The sequence below is a fragment of the Schistocerca americana genome, chromosome 1 (assembly GCF_021461395.2).
Source record: "Schistocerca americana isolate TAMUIC-IGC-003095 chromosome 1, iqSchAmer2.1, whole genome shotgun sequence".
NCBI lineage: Eukaryota > Metazoa > Arthropoda > Insecta > Orthoptera > Acrididae > Schistocerca > Schistocerca americana.
Window position 1 is genome coordinate 1,061,582,866 of NC_060119.1, and position 23,507 is coordinate 1,061,606,372.

Genomic DNA, 23,507 nt, shown 5'->3' on the forward strand with positions numbered 1-23,507 from the left:
CTGTCGCCTCTCCGCGCGGGGCTCGGCGAAGCTGGTTGTGTGGTTGCCGGCATGAAAGTGCAGTTACCGCGGAAAACAGCAAAACGCGAAGCAATGCTCCTCTTTACCCAATGTCATGGCACAGGACATGAAAAAAAGGCCGGAAAAGACGTACGCCCGATCCCAATTTTCTCTACTATTCGTAATTTATGAAAATTTTCATAACTAGCATTTCATATAGAAAGATACTAATCACAATAAATATATAAATTTACGAAGTACCAAAGGAGCACAAGGAAAGAATATCACTGTTGTTCAGAAATCAGCGTCAAGTGTAAACGCATTTTTCCTTGCTTATCATAACCGCCACACTTCTGATCCTCTCCTGCTTTTTTCTTTCAGAAATGAGTCTTGCACTCCAAGGAAACGTGTTCTGTGAAGTCAAATTTGTTTTCTGACAAATATTCCTTTGAATAGCCCAAATCCACAAGAAGTCTATCAGCAACAAATTCAGTATACATTTTCATACGATCGCAATTAATGCCTATCATTGCTTCAGGCAGAGCCTCTGTTAAAAATGTCTGTGCTCTCTGTACTTCATCTCTAATAATACAAATCACTCCGCTTCTGTGGGCTCCTGAACAACACGACGTGTGAAGTCGCAGTGAAGACCCTTATCTCTAGAAATAAGTTCCTTGTTAAATGGCATCAAACCCCTCTTCTTAAGCCGACATATAGCTGCAAAACTACCAGAAAAGAATAAGGCTTCCACAGCAGCATGTGCAGTTACACTCTCCACAAATGTGCCAATCGCATCAGCAGTCCATCTGAGTCCTCAATCGGCCTTGTTTTTCACACTTAGCAGAGCTTCAGTTGCACTGAAAAGAAACCCTTCTTCAACACAGCCCTACGTGTGCATCAGTGAGAAGACTATACATGGCAAATGCACATTTCTCAGCAGTTTGGAAACGACAGAAACGTCTTATTTTGGTTAATTTCTCTTCATGACTAAACCTTTCAACTAGGGTATCGTTAAAAAATGCCATCACTTGGAACAAAAGAGCAAGAACGCGGGAAATAAAGTTGTTGTCTTCAGGTTTAAGCTGCTGCCAGTGAAACAATACCTTCGATAAATCCACTTCTGCCGTTCAAGAACGACGCTTCTGCTTTTTTGTATACAGTCCAGATATCATGGTGCTGAATTGGGAAAATAGCAAGTCTCCTTGCCTTCCACCTCAGTAACGGTTCCAGCTGAATATCAATCTTTTTGGAGGACTTCTTGTACTTTGAAATCAGATACTCATCGCCAAATCCGTTTTCTTTTGGTCTATTGTACCATAAATTATAGTCCAATTCAAGATTGTATTTCTACACCTACCACTTGAAATCACATTAGGGTGAAACATTTCTGTGTCATTAACCGCTTGCAAAGACATCGTAACAACGATTACGCTTTCCCTGATCTACACCAGAATACCATGCCAGACTTACCAAGTTATCACTTTCTCTCCAGTTGGTAAATATAAATAATTGTTTCAATAAAAAGATTTCTTAATATAATACGTTTTTCAATTGGTCTCTTCCTCTCTCTGTGTCCATCTCCTACTCCCCCTCCTCCGTCTTCTCCTCACCCTTCTCTCTGTCCGTCTCTTCGTTATCCTGCTCTCTCCCCATCTCCTCCTCTCTTTGACTCTCTGCTTCTCCCCCCTCTTCCTAATCCTCTTTCTGTGCACTGACTCCTCTCCCTCTCTCTGTAAATTTCGTCCTCTCCCACATCTCCCAGCCCCTCTCCTCCTCCCCCTGTACCATTTCATCTCATCTCATCTCTCACTATTCATCTCGTTCTCCCCCCATCTGTGTTCTGTTGTGCCTGTCTGCACACGTTCTTCTTAAAACACATTATCATACTATCCACACAACACACCAGTTGTTCAGGGCAGCCTAGATACCAGACGCTATCAACCTTTTTCACCTATACAGCCACCCCTACCAAATAGACCGACAATAAAGCGAGTTAATATTGCATTGTAATCCAGTTCTGTGCATTCTACAAAATTTCAAGTCTTCAGCTCATTCGGAAGTTGGTTTAAAATTAAATGCACCAATAGGAACATAATCTCTCTGAGCATAACTTTTAGGAAAGTGTATCTCATGTGTAAAGAAGATATGCATAGAAAACTAGTGTGATCCTTTCTTGAGTACTGTTTGCATGTTTGGGATCACTGCTTGGTCAGATTAAAGGAAGATGTCTTAGCAATTCAGAGGACTGCTGCTAGATTTGTAACTGGTAGATTACATCAATACACAAGTAATGTGGAGATGCTTTGTGAACCCAAAACGGGATCCCTGGAGAGAAGATGACGCTCTTTTCACGAAACACTACTGAGAAAATTTAGAGAACCAGCATTTGAAGCTGACTGTAGAACGATTCTACTGCTTCCAAAGAACATTTTGCGTAAGAACCACGAAGATAAGAGAAACTAGGGCTCATACAGACGCATGTAGACAGTTGTAGAACTTGTTTCAAGAGATGTGGGTCTGCATTGTGACTTCATATGCCTCATTCTGAAGCAAGGTGTTTAGAGTTTCAGAAGCGCATAGTAATGGATATAGGTAACGTAGTTGGGGATGGTGTTCAGATACAACAATAACTTTTAACAATGGTACTTTCTCTAGCAATGATGGGTGTGAACGGTGATCTTATCAAAGGTTCACTGGAGTTGGCTGTTTGAAGACATATTTGTCAGAAAAATCAATCAACTTCGTCGGGCACATATCTTTGGAGAAACAGAATAATTTCTTTGAGAAGAAAGTAATAGATTGCCAGAAGTGTGGAGCTGTGGCAGGAGAAGAAGAATATGTCTTTATAGTTCATGCTGATTTCTGAACAACAGCGATATTCTTTCCTTGTGATACTTTGTAAATTTGTATACTTTATTGTGTGTCTATGCCTGCTACTCTGTTTCTTGTGTCATTTCTGTAGATACTTCTCAAATCACTATTCAAAGCATGGCGGAAAATTATCAGTCTTTCAGTCATACTCCATTCACACCGAGTGAGGTGGGTTACTTTTTAAGGTACTGGGTTTGTATATGGAAGAGATGGGTTCAAATCAGTGTTTAAAGTAGAAAATTTTACGTTTGTTTAAAATATAAAAAGTCTTTGCAAAATTCTGCTAATAGAAAATTTTGTAAGCTATACTATCAATGATGGTTTTAAAAGTGAAATACATATATATTATAGTAAAGCTAACAGTAATCTGCTAATGAAATTTCTTTTTTTTTAAAATTAACCCTTACACATGTGTATTCACACATTACGTATCATATCTAAACTACAGCAAACTGTCAATATGACTGTGCACCATCACTAGTAACTGAGCGGCATTTGCTCATATTAGTGTTCTGCCTATCCAAAATTCCTACAAAACGCGAATGTGTATCTCTCTCAGCGCAACCTGTTAGCGAACATAGTGTTAAGTAGTGTGTGTACATTTTCCACTTCTGCACTGCTTTTACATATAGAATGATATAATAATCGTATTTTGCTTTGCTTTTAGCATTAAAAAACTGTTTTAAACTGCTAAGTTCTCGAGTTTGTTGTGAATGTTAATTAATGCTACAGCTTTCCTGATGAGACGCCATACAGTTTTCTCTTTCGTGTTCTCGCACAAACTACGCAAAAATAGCGGAATTTATGCAGAATACTACACTTTCTACCACTTATACAATACTTTCCACTTTCGAACTAACTGCTTATTAGCAATGCCTATTTTAGTATCAGATTTTGTTTCTATTGTGCGTCCATTTTTAGTTTCACTGGACTTAGCACTGCGTTTCCCTTACTTCCTGAAAACACATTTATCCACCTCTTCTTAAAATGTACAAACACAGCCGTGTGCACTTGACAGGAGTAAGTGAAGACCCAGCGTTATCCACTATCTGGGAGGGAAAGCGGCATATCTTTCCAGTCACATATTGTTACGGCCTGTTGAAACCTGAAGTTGTGTTTTCAGCCTCTATTGTTTGGTTCTGAGGCAAATTATTGTAGCATTCTGAAAGCGCAGGAGGCATTTCGTTTGTTTCTGTGACAGACTGTAAAGTCTCGTTTGTGTTCATAGCCTAAATGGGATCCCCCTGCCCCAGTGCCATCTTTCGCAAGGCTCAAAAGAACCAAGTTTTACATGCGCCCGCTCTCTTTTCTCGGAGAGGGAATGAAAAGTGAGACAAGAAAAATGGTTTGTTGCAGTGGAAGAATGTTGCCGCATTTTTGCGAATGTTATTTTATAGCACATCGCATTCTTCGACCCCGACTGTCAAAAAGCGACGAAAGCGACCGTGACTTAAGCCTTGCTTCAAATCAGCAGTCCGTCGAAACAGATTTATGTTTTATTTAGTTTCCCTAAATAACTTAAGGCAAATACCGTCTCGTTCCTATGGAAACGACATAACCGATTTCTTTTCCCCTCGAGCTTCTAATACGCCTGCAATGACTTGATCGTCAACGGGACGTTGAACCCTTTTCTTTCTATTTCCCACCTTTTGTTATTCATTATTAGAGCGCTGAATCATTTAGCCTCTCCAAGCTTCGTATACTCCTGAAATCTCTATTATTTCGTTTACTCGACACCTGCGATGCAGTAGCTTCTGCTTGTCTTCTAAATTCCATTGTGGTAATAGCCTAAGCACAGGAACTAGACACGTAACAATGGATTCATCCTTACCAATGTAGCAATCATATCAGTAAAAGAATTCTCCTATCGAAGTGCAACTATCCTTAATACAGTCTGTTCCGGTGTAAAAATTGGTTAATACCGTTCCTCAGATACTCCTATTTTGCCCTTCGTCCTCTTCACTGGATATTCTTTCTCATTTTTCGTTGTATCTGCTTATATTTGCGTTCAAAACAAGTCGTTGATATTATTTTCCCTGTCAGCCTTCGTGAACTATTTTTCTGAATAAAAATTTATCATATGAATGAACTTGCAGCAGAAAAAATAAGTTTGTGTCGTTCGGCTCACTGCACGTTACATTGTTCAGCAAATTTCTAAATATCCTTTTTCATTGGTAAGCTCCGACAGTTGAGCTACACTAAACATTGCTAACGCTGTTGGTTTTCGATTAACCTTAACCATGGTTTCAACAGATACAAACCCGTCTTCTCCAGAAGAACAAGAGACAAATTTCACATCAACAAATGGTCAGTTAGTGAAGCTATCTAACATATCCGCATGAAATGTATTTGAAACGATCTGTACAGAGCTCTTAAAATTGTGTGGCAATTTCTGTGAGTGCTTTTAGTGATGTGACAAGCCCTTCATTTTAGGGGCTTTAACTTTTACAAAAGGATGTACAAATTGTTGCCGACAGAGTTCATGTGGGAGTGTTAAATCACTTCGTTAACTGACTGTCTGTTAACGTAAAATTTCTCTCTTCTCTTTCAGAAGAAGAAGAGTTTATATCCGTTGAAACCATGGTTAGGGTTAAACAAGTTTGTTTGTGTGGCCATCTTCCGCAGCAAGCGTATAAAAACTTGTTTTGTAAATAAAACTACGTTTTCCTGCTGCTAGTTACTTTATTTATCCCATACGCGTTTCGCCCTCTCTTGTTCTAAGGCATCATCAGTGGGATTTATAAAGGTACAGTTTTGTTAGTTATAGATTATCAAACAGTTCACTTCGCGATTTTTTGTAAAAAACGTAATTACTTACGATTTGCTGATCTGCGTTTCCTCACATCTCGTCTGGAGGTCGCACTACCACATTTATCACTGCCATATGATCACATCTTTGTGTTCTCTTCTTCCACACAATGTTTACCATGTTTCACACTCTTTTTTGTGGTGGACTATTGTTCTTTTGTCACTCGATACAACTATTTCGTCGTACACTGCTTTTCACAGCGTAAATATTGCGACTCCATTACATGTTTCATCTTCTTTGGTATGTTTACCTATTTCTTGCCAACCTAATGAAGTACAGTGTGTGGTAGGCGAGAACACAAAGATGTGATTATATGGCAGTGATAAAAGTTGTAGTACGACCTCCAGAGCAGATGTGAGGAAACGCAGATCAGCAAATCGTAAGTAATTACTTTTTTTACAAAACATCGCGAAGTGGACTGTTTGATACTCTATAACTAACAAAACTGTATCTTTATAAATCCCACTGATGATGCCTTAGAATAGGAGAAGGCGAAACGCGTATGAGATAAATAAAGTAACTAGTAGCAGGAAAAGGCAGTTTGATGTGCAAAACATTAGTGGTTAGGGTTAACTGAAAACCATCATTTGTTGCAACTGATTGGCTGTCTTTCTCACCTGCTATTCTGTAACTGTTGCTGAAGGGCAGCCATGTTCAAAATACTGTCAACTCTGTCGTTAATGGACCCCGCTAGTGCGATTTTTTTATTATTTTTTAGAATTTAAGACAGGGAATAATGACGTTTTAGCAGACTTCTGTAATGATCTTTGATTTCCTCGTATTTCTAGACGAATGATATAGTTCCGATCAGTATTTCGTTTCCGGCGATTTGTGTTAGTCTGCAAAGAGCTTTGATGATATCACTAATCATGTTTTAGTTACGTTAATTACGTCGTTGGAAGTATCTCAAGTTCTGAGTTCGACTAAATGCGAAAAGTGAGCGCATCACCAATTGCCAGTGGATTACACACACACACGCAGTGTGAGAGAGTGAGAGAGAGAGAGAGAGGGAGAGAGAGACCTGTGGGCCCGAGGCAGAACGTCGAACAGGAACGGCAGCGGTGGAGCTGTACAGACCTAATCACGGCCAAATGCAGTTACTGTGCTTTTGACTTGCGCTATGCCTGTAAATTGCATTGACTCGGAAATGAGCCCTTGTCCTCCGGGCTAGGTGAATCTGCCTTTCGGGTGCAGAGCCTGTGTGACATTGGACAGTGTACGTACCAGTGTGAAGGAGGGAGAGTCGGATGGGAGAGGATGCATGGATCCAGTGCGCACAAGCAAAGTGCAAGGGTCGGAGAACATGCAGCGACCAATTGCGTTTCCTGTCGGTTATCGATAACCAGCATAGCCCGTCAGCTAACAGAAATGGCTGGCTTCTGTTACCGGGTAAAAACAGCAAAATTCTCTTTGCTGCCTACTGCTGTACGAACGGCAGTCGTTTATGTAATTGCGCGGTGTTGTATGAATCGACATGATAATGAAGTTTCCTGTAGCGTGTTATGAAATGAGAGGTTCCAGAATCCTGGACAAAGGCAACCTGTAACTCTGGAAACTAAACGAGTGATAAAGTGAGTAGGACGAAGTTACTAGGTGAGGGGGGGGGGGCGGGGGTCAGTAAGTAATGCCACATATTTTTTGGGCCAATTTAGTTTAAAAAAATGCTAAACTTTTTGTGGGACATCGGGGAATATTACCGCTTCAGCCGCTATAGTTTCATGATGTTCCGATATGTGGCGGTGCTATAAGTAGCTTCCAAAATGGCGACTGTAAAGGAAGTGAGTTCCAAGCAGAGAGCTATTATTGAGCTTTTTTTGGCGGAGAACCCCAGAGCATCGCAGATATTCGTAGGCGCTTGCAGAATGTCTACGAAGGCCTGGCAGTGAACAAAAGCACGGTGAGTCGTTGGACGAGGTGTGTGTGTGTGTGTGTGTGTGTGTGTGTGTGTGTGTGTGTGTGTGTGTGTGTGTGTGTGTCATAACTGCAAGAAGATTGTGCAAACGTGTCCGATCTCCAGTCACAGAGCTATGCCTCAAACAATGCTGGAACGTGCGGTGACTGATGGATGATAACCGAACACTTCGTTGCACAACTGGACGTCTCTGTTGGCACTGTTGACACTCGTCCACTAGTTGTGGACTCAGAGATGTATGCCCGTTGGATTTCTTGCCGCATCACAAGAGGCCATAAAGAGCAACGAAGAACAATCTGTGCGGAATTGCTTGCGGTTTATGAGGGTGATTGTGACACTTTTTTTTATCGAACATCGTCACCGGTGATGTCCTCCCTAATGGTGCCAACAATTAAGTCTGTAGTGTTTCTCTTGAAACTGAAGAAACGACTTTGGTGTGGTCATCACCACAAAAATACAAACGAACCTCTCGCTCTCCATGGCAACGCAAGGCCTCGCAGAAGTCTGGACACTGAGAGAAGCTCACAAGACTTCATCGGACTGTTCACCTTCATCTACCCCACAGACTGGATCTCTCCTCTTCCGTCTTCCATCTCTTTGGCCCAATGAAGGATGCACTCCACAGGGATGATGGGAAGGTTTCTGATGTAGCAAAATGTTGGCTCCGACGTCGACCTGTAGAGTGTACCATGTTGGCATACAGGCCCTCTCAAGAAGGTGGCGTAAGGTCGTCGCATTTAATGGAGATTCTGTTGAAAAATAGTGTTTTGTAACCAAAAGATAATGGAAGCAAGAGTAAAGGAAAATCAAGATAGGTTCATAGGTTTTGTCGACCTAGAAAAAGCGTTCGACAATGTAAAATGGTGCAAGGTATCCGAAATTCTGAGGAAAATAGGGGTAAGGGTAATATACAATATGTATAAGAGCCAAGTGAAAATAATAAGAATGGACGACCAAGAACGAAACACTCGGATTAAAAAGGGTGTACGACAGGGATGTAGTCTTTCGCCCCTACATCTCAATCTGTACAGCGAAGAAGCAATGATGGAACCAAAACAAAGGTTCTGGAGTGGAATTAAAATTCAAGATGAAAGGATATCAATGATACGATTTGCTGATGACATTGCTATCCTGTGTGAAAGTGAAGAGGAGTTACATGATCCGCTGAACGAAATAAACAGTCTAATGAGTACAGAATTGTACTGAGAGTAAATCGAAGAAAGACGAAAGTAATGAGAAGTAACAGAAATGAGAACATCTAAAAACTTAACAGCAGGAATGATGTTCAGGAAGTAGATGAAGTTAAGGAATTCTACTGCATAGGCAGCAAAATAACCAATGACGGACGTAGCGAGGAGGACATCAAAAGCAGAAAACTGGCAAGAAGGGGAGAAGTCTACTAGTATCAAACATAGGCCTTAATTCAAGGAAGAAATTTCTGAGAATATACGCTTGGATCACGGCATTGTATGGTAGTGGAACATGGACTGTGGGAAAACAGGGACAGAAGAGAATCGAAGCTTTTGAGATGTGGTGTTACAGGTGAACGATGAAAATTAGACGGGATGATAAGGTGACGAATGAGGAGGTTCTGCGCAGAATCGGAGAGGAAAGGAATACGTGGAAACCACTGAAATGGATAAGGGTCAATATGATACGACATCTGTTGAGACATCAGGGAACGACTTCCATGGTATTAGAGGGAGCTGTAGAAGGCAAAAACAGTAGAGGAAGACTGAGGTTGGAATACACCCAGCAAATAATTGAGGACGTAGGTTGTAAGTGCTACTCTGGGATGAAGTGGTTGACACAAGAGAGGAATTCGTGGCCGGCCGCATCAAAGCAGTCAGAAGACTGATGACTCAACAAAAAAAAAAGTGCGGAATAATATGGTGTATTGGAACATCCTTCGTATTAAAGGAAAGACAAACACCATTCAGGTCACGTTTTTATTTAATCGGGTAAGAAAGTCGCATACCGCGCTGGGCACACGTATCTCATCAGATACTCATACAATCTCGGATTTGGATACGAACACGGATATTCTGTACAAAGCCAACAAAACTGCGGGAGTTTGAAATACATTACGCTAAAGGAAAAGATTCACACAAGATTTTCAGCTGGCAGAATGTATTTTCTCGGAGTGTTTGTTTCAATGTATGGGATGATGTACCAGGCTAAACCCAGAATGCATGACGTCTAATTACGTAAGCGTGAATTTGATGGGTGGTCAGAGGGAGCGGCATGCTATAGCGTGCATACACAAACACCATTACCTTGCTCGACGCTCAAATTGTTGCAGGTGGTGCCCTCCATTTGGTCTTCTGGAAATTTGTACGTTTTAAATCTTTTAATATGTTTCAAAATTTTTAATCTTTCTGATCAATAATTAACATGTAGTAATTGTAATCCTTTTAGTATATGTAATTTTAATCTTTATTTTGCTTACGATTTTACATTAGATTGTTAGCTTATTATGAAGGTGGCTTTTATTATATGAGGGCGTTAAAGAATGTTCTCTGCCAAGTGACAATATGTGTGTAGCTTTGATTGTAGGTTTACTGCCAAAACGTCAGTAGTTTTAAGTAAATACACTCCTGGAAATGGAAAAAAGAACACATTGACACCGGTGTGTCAGACCCACCATACTTGCTCCGGACACTGCGAGATGGCTGTACAAGCAATGATCACACGCACGGCACTGCGGACACACCAGGAACCGCGGTGTTGGCCGTCGAATGGCGCTAGCTGCGCAGCATTTGTGCACCGCCGCCGTCAGTGTCAGCCAGTTTGCCGTGGCATACGGAGCTCCATCGCAGTCTTTAACACTGGTAGCATGCCGCGACAGCGTGGATGTGAACCGTATGTGCAGTTGACGGACTTTGAGCGAGGGCGTATAGTGGGCATGCGGGAGGCCGGGTGGACGTACCGCCGAATTGCTCAACACGTGGGGCGTGAGGTCTCCACAGTACATCGATGTTGTCGCCAGTGGTCGGCGGAAGGTGCACGTGCCCGTCGACCTGGGACCGGACCGCAGCGACGCACGGATGCACGCCAAGACCGTAGGATCCTACGCAGTGCCGTAGGGGACCGCACCGCCACTTCCCAGCAAATTAGGGTCACTGTTGCTCCTGGGGTATCGGCGAGGACCATTCGCAACCGTCTCCATGAAGCTGGGCTACGGTCCCGCACACCGTTAGGCCGTCTTCCGCTCACGCCCCAACATCGTGCAGCCCGCCTCCAGTGGTGTCGCGACAGGCGTGAATGGAGGGACGAATGGAGACGTGTCGTCTTCAGCGATGAGAGTCGCTTCTGCCTTGGTGCCAATGATGGTCGTATGCGTGTTTGGCGCCGTGCAGGTGAACGCCACAATCAGGACTGCATACGACCGAGGCACACAGGGCCAACACCCGGCATCATGGTGTGGGGAGCGATCTCCTACACTGGCCGTACACCACTGGTGATCGTCGAGGGGACACTGAATAGTGCACGGTACATCCAAACCGTCATCGAACCCATCGTTCTACCATTCCTGGACCGGCAAGGGAACTTGCTGTTCCAACAGGACAATGCACGTCCGCATGTATCGTGTGCCACCCAACGTGCTCTAGAAGGTGTAAGTCAACTACCCTGGCCAGCAAGATCTCCGGATCTGTCCCCCAGTGAGCATGTTTGGGACTGGATGAAGCGTCGTCTCACGCGGTCTGCACGTCCAGCACGAACGCTGGTCCAACTGAGGCGCCAGGTGGAAATGGCATGGCAAGCCGTTCCACAGGACTACATCCAGCATCTCTACGATCGTCTCCATGGGAGAATAGCAGCCTGCATTGCTGCGAAAGGTGGATATACACTGTACTAGTGCCGACATTGTGCATGCTCTGTTGCCTGTGTCTATGTGCCTGTGGTTCTGTCAGTGTGATCATGTGATGTATCTGACCCCAGGAATGTGTCAATAAAGTTTCCCCTTCCTGGGACAATGAATTCACGGTGTTCTTATTTCAATTTCGAGGAGTGTATTTGACAACTCACGACCTGAGCTTCGCTGTACTTCGGTGCGATCTGCTTCATGTTATTTTATTTTAGTTTTGTGTACAGCCACTATATGTATTCTGATGTCACTTTATGACTGCCTTTGTACTATCGTATTCCATTTTTCTAGTTTTTGATTATTACTGAATGACATAAGAAAGCTCGAAAACGCTTAAGAAGTAAAATAAAACACTGGCTCAGACGCTGTTTGGCTTCTTATGCGTTGGGAGTGGTCGAGATGCCCTGTGGACATTACTGTTTTCAGTTAAGAACTTGCTAAATCTAGAAGGATTCATGGAATACGACCTGATGTCAGAGAAGGACAGTAGTTGACATGCTATAACTCGAGTCGCGGCTGGGTTCATCACATCAGTGCTCAAAGACCCTGTCCACAATACTGTTTAAGATTTTAGATATGTTACTCAGAAATTTGTGGATGTGGACATGTCTGAATTCTCGAGTACGTAGTACTTGTTCACAGTCGATAAACGTTTTGCCTACAATTCCCTCAGATTTGTTTAGCCTTCTGAGTGATTATGTACTCGATCCAGTCTAGTCTATGCTACTGTTTTGTGATAATCTCTGTACGAAATTGGCAAGGAAGGGAGAGAGAATGGGTACATCGTCTCATTGACGGCGATGTCATGAGGCAGAAGCTCGGAATGGGGAAGGGTGACTAAGGAATTCATAATTATCCTTTCGAGACGGACATTCGCCTTAATCGATTTACGGAAAGTATAGGAAAATCTAAACCTGAATTACAGGAATGGATTTCGAACCCCGGCCCCAACCAAGCGTGAATTCAGTGCTATAAACACTTTACTCAATATGAAATTAGGATAGGAACCATTTTGAGAAAAGAACCTTAGTAATTCTGTTAAAAATATTATCTGGGATTTCGTGTGTTGCTGTATGTCCACCACGATACGTTACGACTCTCGTCTCATCTACAAGAGCGTCGATATTGAATGGTGTACTTGTTAAAGACTATCGGAAAGTACTTCTATCGGAGCACAGAAAAGTCGAATATGCTCCTGTTTAAAAGGGTCTGAAAAGTGGAGTACCAGCTGCCTCATTCTGTCTGCCTCAGCACCTTTAAAAACATTCCCAAAAATTTTGACATGCTAACATATTCGCGCTCTGTTTCAGCATGTAACTCACCTCTCACTCCTACGAGCTCCACTAACTGCAACTCGCTCTCACCCAATAGTCTATCCCTGAAAATCGCTCCACCCACTCCTACTTGCGCATTCTCAGTCACTCTTTCAGCCCAACTCTGTGTCATTATCTCCTAAAGTCTTTCCAACTATCACTCTGTCCACTCTCACAGCCGCAGTGTCCTTCGTTGTGTCCCACCACTACTCACCTCTTATTGTCATTGTTTCCCTTTTGCTTTTATTACTGCTACAGTCTTTTATTCCTTCCCATCGCTGCTGCCCCTTCTCACTGTCACTATCTATCCTTTCCTCATTGTCAGTTTCATGGACTCTGGTTCTCATTATCACTACCTCTCACACACTTCCACTTTCCCCGTCTCTTCATTCCTCTACCACCTGCTCTGCCTCCTTCTATTTTCCTAGAACTGTTCTGTCACTGTCAGCCACCCGCCCTCTCTTTCTCTCGGACTTGCATTGTCTCCTTCGCTAGTTCTGTGCCACATCCATTGTCTACTGTCGTCGGGAATTTATTACTTTTTCGTCTGTTTCCCAATGCCTCTGTCTGCTTCTCTACAGCATTAAAAAGCTATACACTCGCATGTCAAGACCTTTTTTTTTTTTTTTTTTTTGCTCCAGTAGAAGCCACAGAAGGGCATGTGACTCATGTGCAAGGGAACTTCATGAATCAGGAAAATTATGATAGTTTGATAGTTCACTTATGTAAAATTGAAATAACGTATAACTAATTTTACTCCTCAGACCAGATTTTAGTGGCACAAAAATTCTTCATGTGCTTCAGTAGGACATCATGGGGTTCCCAGTACCCTTCTCATGATAACGGAAACATTTTACAGCATATTTTTCCGTGCTACTTCATTTTATAAACCACGTTTTCGCCTCGCACCGGATTTTTCAATGGATATTTTACACTTACAGGTAGGGTAACTGTGAACTTCTGTATCCGGGAAACAAAGATATCAAGAAAATTTTCTGCTTCCTCGAAATCTGAATCTTAGCAGTATATCTTAAAAATTACACCTATTTGCTACGCAAAACCTTTTTGGAATCAACCCCTCGGTTCTCGTAACGAAAAACCAGGTTCTTTTCTTGATAACGAATGAAGATTTTTCGAAATGGAAAGATGAAGTTTCTACATAAATGCCTGGAGAACTTTAAAATTTCAGCACTTATCTGCGGATATTTATTATTTTGATTTCGCCTTATGCCGAATTTTAAATGCGTATTTTAAGTGTATATGTGAGACAACTGTGAACCTCTCAATTTCGGAAAGGGATATATATAAAGAAAATGTTCAAGACTGTTCCAGATCTTAATAAAATATCGTTAAAATTTCAGCCACTTGTTGCGCAAAGGCGTCTTGGTATACCTGGCTCGGTTTGGTACGATGCCGTGTCTCTTGACTTACGCAAAACGTTTGATATAGTTCCGCACAGTCGTTTAATGAACAAAGTAAGAGAATATGGGCTGTCAGACCAGTTGTGTGATTGGACTGAAGAATTCCTAGATAACAGAATGCAGCATGTCATTTTCAATGGAGAGAAGTCTTCCGAAGTGAGAGTGATTTCAGGTGTGCTGAAGGGCAGTGTCGTAGGACCATTGCTATTCACAATATATATAAATGACCTTGTGGATAACATCGAAAATTCACTGAGGCTTTTTGCGGATGATGCTATAGTATATCGAGAGATTGTAACAATGGAAAATTGTACTGAAATGCAGGGGGATTTCCAACGAATTAACGCATGGTGCAAGGAATGGCAATTGAATCTCAATGTAGACAAGTGTAATGTGCTGTGAATACATAGGAAGAAAGACCCTCTATCATTTAGCTACAGTATAGCAGGTCAGCAACTGGAAGCAGTTAATTCCATAAATTATCTGGGAGTAGGCATTAGGAGTGATTTAAAATGGAATGACCATATAAAATTAATCGTCGGTAAAGCAGATGCCAAACTGAAATTCATTGGAAGAATCCTAAGGAAATGCAGTCCAAAAACAAAGGAAGTAGGTTACAGTACACTTGTTCGCCCACTGCTTGAATACTGCTCACAAGTGTGGGATCAGTACCAGATAGGGTGGATAGAAGAGATAGACAAGATCCAACGGAGAGCAGCGCGCTTCGTTACAGGATCATTAAGTAATCGCGAAAGCGTTACGGAGATGATAGATAAACTCCAGAGGAAGACTCTGCAAGAGAGACGCTCAGTAGTTCGGTACGGGTTTTTGTTGAAGTTTCCAGAACATACCTTCACCGAGGAGTCAAGCAGTACGTTGCTCGCCCCCTACGTATATCTCGCGAAGAGACCATGAGGATAAAATCAGTGAGATTAGATCCCACACAGAGGCATACCGACAATCTTTCTATCCACGAACAATACGAGACTGGAATAGAAGGGAGAACCGATAGAGATACTCAATGTACCCTCCGCCGCACACCGTCAGGTGGCTTGCGGAGTATGGATGTAGATGTAGGTGGTAAAATAAATCTGTTTTGGGGTTTTTCTGGAAAACCGCCCATGAACTAACGGTGGCTCCATAAGACCCTTAAAGACATTAAGAAACGACATCAAATTTAAAAACAGCTCATCGATTTGCTCCATATGCCTAAGTAGGAGGGAGTGTAATATTCTTACTTTGACCTTGTACTGTAACGTACCGACACTATGAGGATCCTTCCGTTGGGCATAAAAATGGCCCCTAGCCCAAAGGCTGTCCAAAACAGTGGACTCTTCCTATCTGTCACCAACAGAATCCGAGGTATAAGCTCCGGAAGAATTCTGGTAGTATGTGTGGCTTTTCGAAACATATTAGGTAGCGCATGTTGTCACATGCATTCCGCTCACAGAAAACATTCACTATAGCTTTCGCAGTGTTTTGTAATTAGAAAAAGTACCATTCTAATACGTTTCTACGAACATCAGTACGTTGATTAAGTCCTTATAAATTTATTAGTTTTAATTTTCAGTATATAGTGTGGTATTTTGCGTGAATAAATATTTACACGATGGAACTAGTTGCTGTGGTGTGGTCCAGAACGCAGGAATACAAACGCAGTGAGGCCGTGCATCTCGTATTTTTGCAGCCGTTGCGAGCCACACGTGACTACTTGTTTGCCGGAAAGAAGCCGTCAGCTACGTTTTATTACGAGTTTTATTTATAGCCTGTGAAACGCGAGAAAGACGACTTGGAAGTGACAGAAGTAATTAAGTGGCGTCATGGCTCCCTTGCAGTATGGCGGTTCTTGCAGTTGTTGTGAAAAGAGCGCTTCCTCCTTTCCTTACATGCTTCATAGCAATGGTCAAATGTACGTGCATTCATGTTACAACGTAGCCTCTGAAGGACGTATAGTAGCCACATAAACTGACTAGTGATTCTAGTATATGTGTAGAGTAACAAAACCGTTTGTTGAGTTGCATCATATTTCTGAGGAGACGCTTTATAATTTGAACTCTGACATACCTGGAAATGGCCGTGAGTGGTTTAAACTAGCAGTTTTCATGATATTGTAGATTTTTAACAAAATCATTTTCTAGCTACTTTTCAACAAAAATTCTTTCGCTGACAAACTGTCTGCTTTTAATTCTGTTTTCTCTCTTAAAACCCAACATTTGTAATTTACCCATTTATTGAACCCGACCAAATGAGGGGGGGGGGGGGCTTTAGGACCTCTGTTATCAGACCAAAGTTTTACACACACTGTAGTTTTTGTATCACAGTTTCTTACAGAATGGTAATAATTATAATGTGATATGTTGTATAAAATTATGGTAACAGATTTAAAATGGTTGAAATAAGATGCATCTAACGCCGTTTGGAATAACAGTGGTGACTAACAGCTCATAACGATAATGCTAGCGATGCTCCTACCACTGTTAATAATAATTATATGAAAAGTGACAACACATGGCACAAAATGTATTTACGGAAGTACAAAAAATCGATTTTATGACGTATCTAGTTCTGAAGAAGGGAAATTCAATTAGGATGCAATAGCTAGGGCTTTGAGAAATGAGGAGCATCTGGTGGGAAAGAAGGTTACTTGGTTGTGATGGGGTGAGGAACGCGTACACAACAGAGGTACATATATTTGTTGTTTTAGTAGATATATCATTAGTTGTCCTTTTAAGCTGGAGATCTTATTCCGTTCTCTTATACAGTGAAGAAGGTTATTTTAAAGTCGGGGTCCTGCTACTGAAATGGACTCAAAAGGACGACTGAACGAACAAGTGTGACAGAAAGGTGTTTACTCTGCTGAGAACGAGTGTTTCTGCTGTGTTGTTCAGACAAAAGCGTTAAGACCGAGGAGAATTGTCAGGGACTGTATACGTTGATGAGACGGTAAAGTATACAGTGTGTGTGGAAATCTCTGCACTTGTCTGCATATAGCAAGGATAGCCGTGAATATGATATACACAAACATTTGTAGTTTGTTTGCCTGCCGCTGTGGCCGAGTGGTTCTAGGCGCTTCAGTCCGGAACCACGCTGCTGCTCCGGTCGCAGGCTCGAATCCTGCCTCGGGCATGGATGTGGATGATGTCCTTAGGTTGAGCTAGGTTTACTTAGTTCTAAGTCTAGGGGACTGATGACCTCTGATGTTACGTCCCATAGTGCTTAGAGCCATTTGAACCATTTTGTAGTTTGTTCGTAGAAGCGAGATACCAGACTTTCCTGGTTCTGCAGTTTTATATATCCTGCACTTTGACTAAGAAAACGGATAGGTTGTAACAGATTTTCCTTTAGCATGGAAACGATAGTTGAACGTAATACTGAACATAACAAGCGAAATACGTCCTAATAAGGTGTTACTGTAAGAGGTGTTTCAGTTTATGACACTCCTCCGTTACGTTCTTGGTTTGCCTGTGACGCACAGTGACCAGTGTGTCCCCCGGTTGCTAGTCTTATGTCTTATGACATGCGCTGTCAGGGAGTTTTCCTCGGGGGGAAGACTAGGGAGGTGTACACACAAATTTGTGATGCCAACTGAGGACTATATGAGTGAGAAGTGGCGGCTCCAAGGTCTAGACAGTGGTGTGCCGAGCCCACGCCACCGCGTACCGCCATACATGGCAGATGGCCCATACTGAATGGTCCGTCTAGGACGGAATGCGGACCGTTCATGCCACATTCATGCACTGAAGTGCCAAAGACACTGGTATAAGCATGCGTGCTCAAATACAGAGACATGCAAACAGGCAGAATACGGCGCTGAGGCCGGCGACGCCTATATCAGACAACAAGTGTCTTGTGCAGTTGTTAGATCAGTTATTGCTGCTGCTATGGCAGGTTATAAAGATTCAAGTGAGTTTGAACGTGGTGCTAAAAATATTGTGTGTCAGTTTTAGCACAGTCTTGTATAATTTATCAAAGGGGACGTTTCATGTGGCGACCCTGCCAGGATTCGAACCTGGAATCTTCTGATTTTTTCTTGTAGTTTGTGTAATTGTTTATTGCTAGCGCGTAATCATAGAGAGAAATTCCTTTGTAATTGTAGTTTTTCATTGTTGTACAGTAAAACAGTTGTGACATGCATGTAGATTTGCACCAAGTATTTCGCAGCTGTGCTTGCAATTAAGTAGACATTATTTCCGTTGCTATGTTATCTTATTTTGCTCTTCAAATTGTGCTTTTCTGTGTTATCATGTGAAATATTGTGACAATAATGGCGTGTGAAAAACGTAATACTAGGCTCCAAAGTAAACTGAGAAATGACAGTGAAGCCGAAAGCAGGTATAGATAGGACTTTTTGGAAATAATGAAGAATGAAGGGAGATCTCCGAGAAGTAAAGAAAGCTTTGTTTGCAAAATACTGCAGTAAAACAAACCCTGTCCTTTCCTTGTGTTATCCCACTATGTGTTTGTGTACCCTTGTGTATTTACGTTCTTCCTGTTTTTATATGTTTATCTATTCTTTCAGACAGCCTCCATTCCCTTCTCGGGCTTTACTTGCACTATTTTGTTCTAAGCAATTATTAACAAGTCAGTATGTCCTCAAGGAAGGGTGATCACGATGCATTTCATTACGAGATTGGGTAAGGCTGGTGTACATTAAGCAGCATATCTGCATGCATTACTTTTTGGCCAGGAATAGTTCCTGCCTGCTCTGAGTTCAGGCTGGCTGCAAGTTCGCTAACGAGCAGTGGCCCGCAAGAAAGGTAAACGGAAAAGCCAGGTTTACAAAGAAAAGGCGGTGCTGGAGTTACTGTAAGACTACAATATCCTCGCCTCATGCCTGCTAGACAGTTGCCGTACCCCTCAGGGGTGGTGAAACTGTGAAAGTACGCACTGGGCACTCTGGGGTTGCGAGCTAGTGCAGGGCGTTGACCGGGAAGAAAATGGAGTGGGGGACGCCACCCTACGCCACGACAATATAGAGTTCAGTAGGCTTCTGAGGGGTAGAATGAGATTTTCACTTTGCAGTGGAGTGTGCGCTGATATGAAACTTCCTGGTAGATCAAAACTGTGTGCCAGACCGAGACTCCAAGTCGGGACGTTTGCCTTTCGTCGGCAAGTGCTCTACCAATTGAGCCACCCCAGCACGACTTACGACCCGTCACCACAGCCAGTAAATCACTTGCCTGCGTAAGGCAAAGGTCCCGAGTTCGAGTCTCGGTTCACCACACAGTTTGGATCTGCCAGGAAGTTTCTGAGGGGTAGTTTTCTGCGACAAAGGTACATTCTGTGGCAGGAAACTGTAATAGGTATGCACAGGCTACCATTACAACACCACACTCTGCCCAGAGAGAAGCTGTTTTCAAGAAATTCGTTGCAGTGTATATAAAAGGAAGTATATCGAATATGAGCCGGCTAGTCCACTTACAACTTACCCTCCGATCAGGGGTTTGAGTAGCTAGTAGTGGACACTTATTGTAGTCACAGGTGGCAGCACAAGCAGTTGAGGGCATAAAGCCCTCAATAGGAAGAAAAACGTTTATTACTTAACAGGAAATACGTTCTGACAGACACCTTTTCCTTTTTTTTTTTAAAAAAAGGTAAACGTTGCTTTCTGACAAAGAGGTACGTTAATACATTAGTACAATGAACAAACTGAACAGTAACTTAGTAAATATCCCAACAAGCAAGGATTCCAAATGGTTCAAATGGCTCTAAGCACTATGGGACTTAAGATCTGAGGTCATCAGTCCCCTAGACTTAGAACTACGAGTACTTAAACCTAACTAACCTAAGGCTATCACACACACATTCATGCCCGAGGCAGGATCCGAAACTGAAACCGTAGCAGCAGCGCTGTTCCGGACTGAAGCGCCTAGAAGCGCTCGGCCACAGCGGCTGGATCAAGGATTCAATATGTATTACATTCATGAATAAAACAACGTGTATCAGAGCTCTACAAAAATTAACTGTGTTAAGAAAAAATTAATCTCAGTGATAAGCTCAAAATTCATAATATTTTCATTTAGCTAATTTAGTAAATACTCAAAACACATTTTTCTTGAACATTCCAGGCATTTAGTTATACCATAATTCACACACTTATTGCAGTGTTCCTGTTGTTCTGGTAAGGAGAAAGACTACACATCATCTTTTATTTCATACATATCAGTAGATTTGTAGTTACTTTGCTGATGTACTTCCTGTTTCTGTACTGTTCCAGCTTGAAGTTTGTCTATTTCACAATTAGTTCTATAAGTTCATCATCAAAGACTGAAAACCAAATCTCTTCTGTCTTAGGAATAACACCTAAATTTTATTAGCCATTGTCACGTATATCCAGGCCGGCCGAAGTGGCCGTGCGGTTAAAGGCGCTGCAGTCTGGAACCGCAAGACCGCTACGGTCGCAGGTTCGAATCCTGCCTCGGGCATGGATGTTTGTGATGTCCTTAGATTAGTTAGGTTTAACTAGTTCTAAGTTCTAGGGGACTAATGACCTCAGCAGTTGAGTCCCATAGTGCTCAGAGCCATTTCAACCATTTGTTATATCCAGTATTCCCCGCATTAGGCTGTCACGAGATATTAGTCCAGCTTTAGTTAGTTCTTTTGATTCCCAATAAAATCCATTTTCCCTTCGTAAGTGAAATGAACCGAAGTACTGTTATTTGCTTGGTCACCTTGTCAGTAAAAGTCAGCACGTGCAACAGAATATTGTTTATCAGAGGAAGACACATGGGATGCTTTTTCAGAAGAAAAGGAAGGATCACAATTAGAAGAGGCATAAAATAAACCGCCTACATCCATTTCCTGTCCATTTCCTTCTTCGTCCATCCTAGCAAGATTTTCTTCAAAATTTGGAACATTCTCTCTCAGTATTTTGGTTTGTATTTTTTCGTTACGTACATGGAACTTGCGCGTTTCCCCCAACCTGAATATTATATTCAAAAATGCGAGATCTTATGATTTAAAAGAATGTCTAAGGGAAAAGGCAATTAGCCGCATTCAGTTCTGCTCACCAGAAACAAAAGTTTCACGTTTAGTAGTATGTGTCAAATAGACACACAACAAAACTTGCGTTACTGACAACATTTGTTTCAGAAAAAAACTGTAACTTCACATGTAATCGTCACCATCAACAATGATTCAAACCACAAGAGAGACAAAGAAATCGTATGAAGGTACAGAGGCATTCCCACCAATAGTACAAAAAGTATTGGCAAACTAACAAAATAAAAATGCGTGCCTGTCCCTCAGTCACCTACTTCTTTTTAAGAGTAAAACATGCCAGGGGACTCGAAAAACGATGCAGTCATTGTCGCAATGTGGAAACTGAGTGATTTATCTGATGTCCAAAAGTGCATGACCATTAGCTTTTGGACCATTACTGGAGCGATTAAGTTTGTGAAGTGTTCACATGCCGCCGTGCTTAAAGTATACCGTGCATAGCATAATAGTGGTACCCAAAATCAGCGCCGAGGCAACTACAGTGCACCGCGGGCCTTACATAATTTGGGTGAACGACGGTTGCGTTGACGTGTACTTGCGAACAGACGTGCAACTGTTGAGCAATTGACCGCCCGGATGAATCGACGGGCTATCAACAGTGTGTCCGTAACGACCGTTCAGCGAACATTGATGCTCATGGGCCTCCGCAGCAGGTGTCTGGTTCATGCGCCCACGCTGGCTGCTGCTCAGAGGCGACGAAACCTGTAATTTGCAAGCCAGTAACGCTGCTGAGTGCTGACAGATGGCCTTTTCAAATGAATATCTTTTACCCGTCAACGGCCGTTGACGGGTGTGGAACGTCTGAGAGCAAACACCTTGCAATAATCATTGGAAGATAATGATCGAAGCAGACGAAATGAATCAAAGTTTGTGCTGCGGCCGGGACTCGAACCCGGGTCTTATTGCTTGCTAGGCAGCAATGCTACCATTACACCATCACAGCACGCTGGTCAACATTGCTGCACGAACTACCTAAGCTGCGTGTCCTCCCCAAGACAAACGTCAATTCATTTTTCCCTTACATATTGTCACTACTGCCAGGGCTCTCCGATATTGGCAAGCACCCCAGCATTGGACGTAGTGGGAGAGGCCTGACAGTAGTGACAATATGTAAGGGAAAAATGAATTGAAGTTTGTGTGGGGGAGGGCACTCACCTTAGGTAGTTCGTACAGTGATGTGCAGAATCGTGCTGGGGTGGTGAAATAGTAGCGTTTCCGCCTAGCAAGCGAAATGACCCGCGTTCGAGTCCTAGCCATAGCACAAATTTTAATTCGTTTCGTCTGCTTCGATCATTATCGTAGATTATAAAAAGAGACTTAAATGTCTCAGGGAAACATTTAATTATAAAGATCTACAATCATTGGAAGGGTCCAGGCCGCAGCTGGGAGCGTTATAATCTGGAGAATATTTTCTTGGCATTCTCTGGGTGATCTCTTCATTCTGAAAGGCACAGTGTATAAAAAAAACTATGCATCTATCCTTGGGGACTAGTCTACCCGTGCATACAGTTTTCTGTTCCACGGTAGGTTGACATCTGCCAACAGGAAAATGCAACGTGCCACATAGCTCGCAATATATGTGTGCCCTTGAAAGAGCACCAGAGTGAGTTTACTGCACTACGTTGGCTACCAAATCCCACCCACCTCACAGCCCCCGCATTTACATCCCACCCGAACGTCTGTGGGAGCACCTTGATCGGGCTGTTCGTGCCATGGATCCTCAACTGAGAAACCTAGCGCAGCTGGCCACGGCGCTGGAGTCGTAATGAGTCCACATCCCTGTCTGTACTTTACAGCCGGCCGGGATGGACGAGCGGTTCTAGGCGCTACAGTCTGGAACCGCTCGACCGCTACGGTCGCAGGTTCGAATCCTGCCTCGGGCATGGATGTGTGTGACGTCCTTAGGTTAGTTAGGTTTAAGTAGTTCTAAGTTCTAGGGGACCGATGACCTCAGCTGTTAAGTCTCATAGTGCTCAGAGCCATTTTGTACTGTACAGAATGTCATTGACTCTCTTCCTGGACGTCTTGCAGCGGGCCGCGCTACGAAACTGGTTATTCAGGATTTTGACAGGTGGTCACATTGATTTGACCGGACACTGTCTATCGTAAAAATAGCAATTGCACTTACACAATATTTCAGAATGGTATAACAGAGAAGCTCAGCGTGAGGTCTTTGCCTTAAATGGTGTAGTATATCTTTACATAGAGAGGTCCATGCGTTTCCACATAGTAACTCCGACTGTGCAGATTCATAAAATTGATACTTACACGTATCTTACGACTCGAGCAGTTTCACCATACAGTGCGATAGCGC

General features: G+C 42.6%; 1 non-coding gene and 1 pseudogene across 1 annotated transcript; both read right to left on the reverse strand.

Annotated features, from left to right (window-relative positions):
• Positions 1-294: 294 nt before the first annotated feature.
• On the reverse strand, positions 295-19,701 carry LOC124596313 (annotated as a pseudogene).
• Positions 19,702-22,064: 2,363 nt separating this feature from the next.
• Positions 22,065-22,136, reverse strand: Trnaa-agc. Its single transcript has one exon. It is a non-coding gene; the product is annotated as a tRNA-Ala (tRNA).
• Between the last annotated feature and the right edge of the window lie 1,371 nt (positions 22,137-23,507).